At 41.8% G+C, this 4,621-nt stretch overlaps 1 pseudogene; it reads right to left on the bottom strand.

Annotated features, from left to right (window-relative positions):
• Window positions 1–864: 864 nt before the first annotated feature.
• On the bottom strand, window positions 865–1,828 carry LOC133235601 (aldo-keto reductase family 1 member B1-like; annotated as a pseudogene).
• Window positions 1,829–4,621: the final 2,793 nt, after the last annotated feature.

Here is a 4,621-nt window from a genome sequence, read left to right as displayed (position 1 = left end):
TTGAAAAGACTTGCAAAAATAATACAGAGAATTTTGCTTTTCACAAAAAATTTCTAAGTATTAATATTAATATTTCACCACATTTGCTCCTCTCTTGCTTTATATTTATATAAAATTACCCCTGGTGGCTCAGACAGTAAAGAATCTGCCTGCAATGTGGGAGACCTGGGTTCAATCCCTGGATTAGAAAGATCCGCTGGAGAAAGCATGGCAACCCACTCTAGTATTCTTGCCTGAAAAACCCCTATGGTCAGAGGCGCCTGGTGGGCTACAGCCCATGGGGTTACAAAGAGTCGGACAGGACTGAGAAACTAAGCACAGCACAGCGCCGATGGAGTGCTATTTCTTAAATTGTGGTTTTTTAGATTATGTAAGTGTTTTTAACTAAAACCACAACTCCTCCTAATTTAGACCAGTAATTGCATATACTTTTCCCCAAGGATCTTATTTAAAGCAAAGAAAAAACATCTTTACTTTTGCTTTGCTGTTCTGTTTGTTTTACTGGTAGATTCTTTTTTTTTTTCATAAGAACACTTTTTATTTGAGGCAAAGAAAAGTCTAGCTGAAAGGATTACTGTACCAAGCAATCAAAATCCCACTGTTAGAGGCACTATTCTGATTTTGTAAATTCAGTTTAGAAGAGTATTTGGGTTGCATGTTCCCCAGCTCCCCTGACAAGAAGGGCAAAGGAAAACTGAAGAGACTTCTATTAATCTACTGATTCTGTTCTTTGGACCTGACACCAAGCTGGCTGAGCCCTCACCGGTTTGTCTAGAAGTCGCTGATCCACCACTGAGGGACACGGGCCAAATTACACAACACACAGGAAAAGAGGTGGGGGATGGCAGGTCATCTGGCCAAGGGCAGACACTCGCGGCTTCAAAACTCCTCGTGAAAGGGGTAATCCCCGTGGGAGGCACAGCTCACCAAGGCACAAGCCCTCCAGTCCCTGTTGTAGTTGAGCAAGGTGGTCATATCCTCCTTGTTCAGTTCAAAGTCAAAGACCTGGAAGTTCTCAGCAATGCGTTCAGGAGTCACCGACTTGGGGATCATGATCAGGTTCCTCTGCATGGGGAATCAGATCAGCAACTGGGCTGTGGTTTTATTGTGCTTGCCTGCAATCGCTCTGATCCTTGGGTCCTCCAGTATGGTAGGGTCCTCGGGCTTGGCCCAGGGCCTGTTGGGAGAGCCAAGAGGACTATAGGCAGTCACCACAATGCCTTTGGAGTTGCAGTACTGGATTAACTTCTGAATGAGGTATGGGTGGCACTCGATCTGGTTAAACGCTGGCTTGTATTTTAAGCCGGTTTGTTTAAGAATCTTCTCCACTTTGAGATGGTTGAAGGAGGGACTCCAATAACTCATCAGCCCTTCGTCCACCGGCTCTTCCATGGCCGTCCAGGTATCCATGAAATCTTTCTCACTGGGAATCACATTGATGTCCTCATCCAACAGGAAAAAGTCTTTCATAGGCTTGAAGCCCATGGGCCAGTGGATGAGGTAGAGGTCCAGGTAATTCAGCTTCAGGTCGCTGAGCGCCTTCTGGCAGGCTTCTTTCACCAGATCTTTGTTGTGCTTTGTGCACCACAGCTTGCTAACAATGAAGAGGTCCTCAAGTTTCACAGTCTTCTCCTGCAGCTTCGTGTGGAGGGCCAAACCCACCTCATTCTCATTCTGCTACATGTGGGCACAGTCAATGTGACAGTACCCAGAGTCAATCGTCACCTTCACAGCCTCTGTCACTTTGCCTGGAGGGGACTTCCAGGTGCCCAGCCCCAAGATGGGCATCTTGGCGCCGGTGTAGAGCACGATGTGGTTGGCCATGACTGCTGAGCTGCACTGACAGGGATCAGAGGACCGTGGTAGATATTTTTCTAGTCTACTTTTTTTCACTGAAGATATAATGACTTAAATATTACCAATGTATGGGAGGATTTCAATTCTGTTGCTTCTGAGACCTTTCCCCTTTTTCCAAGGGATGATCAATACCCACAGTTTTAGGGACCTGGTATCAGAATAGACGAACTGTACAAAAAACATCTTCATGACCCAGATAATCACGATGGTGTGATCACTGACCTAGAGCCAGACATCCTGGAATGTGAAGTCAAGTGGGACTTAGAAAGCATCACTACGAACAAAGCTAGTGGAGGTGATGGAATTCCAGTTGAGCTATTCCAAATCCTGAAAGATGATGCTGTGAAAGTGCTGCACTCAATATGCCAGCAAATTTGGAAAACCCAGCAGTGGCTACAGGACTGGAAAAGGTCAGTTTCATACCAATCCCAAAGAAAGGCAATGCCAAAGAATGCTCAAACTACCGCACAATTGCACTCATCTCACACGCTAGTAAAGTAATGCTCAAAATTCTCCAAGCCAGGCTTCAGCAATATGTGAACTGTGAACTTCCTGATGTTCAAGCTGGTTTTAGAAAAGGCAGAGGAACCAGAGATCAAATTGCCAACATTCACTGGATCATCAAAAAAGCAAGAGATTTCCAGAAAAACATCCATTTCTGCTTTATTGACTATGTCAAAGCCTTTGACTGTGTGGATCACAATAAACTGTGGAAAATTCTTCAAGAGATGGGAATACCAGAACACCTGACCTGCCTCTTGAGAAATCTGTATGCAGGTCAGGAAGCAACAGTTAGAACTGGACATGGAACAACAGACTGGTTCCAAATAGGAAAAGGAGTTCGTCAAGGCTGTATGTTGTCACCCTGTTTATTTAACTTATATGCAGAGTACATCATGAGACTCTGGACTGGAAGAAGCACAAGCTGGAATCAAGATTGCTGGGAGAAATATCAATCACCTCAGATATGCAGATGACACCACCCTTATGGCAGAAAGTGAAGAGGAACTCAAAAGCCTCTTGATAAAAGTGAAAGTGGAGAGTGAAAAAGTTGGCTTAAAGCTCAACATTCAGAAAACGAAGATCATGGCATCCGGTCCCATCACTTCATGGGAAATAGATGGGGAAACAGTGGAAACAGTGTCAGACTTTATTTTGGGGGGCTCCTAAATCACTGCAGATGGTGACTGCAGCCATGAAATTAAGACACTTACTCCTTGGAAGGAAAGTTATGACCAACCTAGACAGCATATTCAAAAGCAGAGACATTACTTTGCCAAGAAAGTTCCGGCTAGTCAAGGCTATGGTTTTTCCTGTGGTCATGTATGGATGTAAGAGTTGGACTGTGAAGAAGGCTGAGCACCAAAGAATTGATGCTTTTGAACTGTGGTGTTGGAGAAGACTCTTGAGAGTCCCTTGGACTGCAAGGAGATCCAACCAGTCCATTCTGAAGGAGATCAGCCCTGGGATTTCTTTGGAAGGAATGATGCTAAAGCTGAAACTCCAGTCCTTTGGCCACCTCATGAGAAGAGTTGACTCATTGGAAAAGACTCTGATGCTGGGAGGGATTGGGGGCAGGAGGAGAAGGGGACGACAGAGGATGAGATGGCTGGATGGCATCACTGACTCGATGGACGTGAGTCTGAGTGAATTCCGGGAGTTGGTGATGGACAGGGAGGCCTGGTGTGCTGCGATTCATGGGGTCGCAAAGAGTCAGACACGACTGAGCGACTGATCTGATCTGATCTGATCAGCATATGTCTGTAAGATATGTGTCTATAGTTATATATTTATAGCTGTGGCTTAATTTTTTGTTCATCACTTTCATTTCAACTTATTTTTTTCACTTTTGCTTTATGCGGATTTTACCTCAACCTATTGAGAGATCTCTTATCCATTTAAATATATGTTTGTAAAAATGTATTCATCATTTCTAGATGTTTAATCATGCATCATTTTTCACAATATCAAAGCAGCCATGTTGCTAGAACAATTTTAAATAACAATTTTAAAGATAACATTTTCAATTGTTTACCTTGAATATAATATTCATTATTTTTTAATGAGTCTGGAAAATAAAAATTAGTCAGAACTTATCATACTTACAGTTATAGATTCCTCTCCCCAAAGCCCTGATGAAATCACTGTATATAAAATAATTAATTATATATATATTCCTCTTCATCAATTAACTTATTTCTGTAGACATTTTGAAGATAAAATTAAGAAAAAATCCTGTCTTGAGTGTGCAGATGTTTTGTTGTTTTCCTAACATTCATTAAGTTGTATTTTTCAACATTTCTTGCGATAGCTTGCTATTTTTAGACAAAAAAATATAAGCAATAAGTTTCTGAGCAATGTATTAAAGAAAATGAATGCTTAAGTAACATTTGATACTGAGAACTGAAAAATGAGTTGATCAAAATCACACTGGTTAGCCTGGAAAGTGAGTTTTTAACAGAAAGCAAATTTGGCAGTGCCAACTCTGAACTATTCATTGCTTATGACATGATTTGACATTATAATCATTCACCTTATGCTCTTTGTACTAATTCTTCATATAAAGTAAGCAAACTTGTCTTTATAGTTTGGCTTCCCATTTGATTTCCTACAGAGATTATAAGTTGGTCAAGGAAACTATAAATCTTGTCTGCTTAGCAGTGATATTTCTTTCTGTATGTTGTTAAATTAGCATTCAGTTCTGCACTAGCTTCTGTGAGCTTGGCTGACCTGAGACTATCTGGGAAAGATTGAAAAGCTAAAA

This window comes from Bos javanicus, chromosome 2, assembly GCF_032452875.1.
Source record: "Bos javanicus breed banteng chromosome 2, ARS-OSU_banteng_1.0, whole genome shotgun sequence".
Classification (NCBI taxonomy): Eukaryota; Metazoa; Chordata; class Mammalia; order Artiodactyla; family Bovidae; genus Bos; species Bos javanicus.
This window is presented reverse-complemented; position numbering and strand designations above follow the sequence as displayed.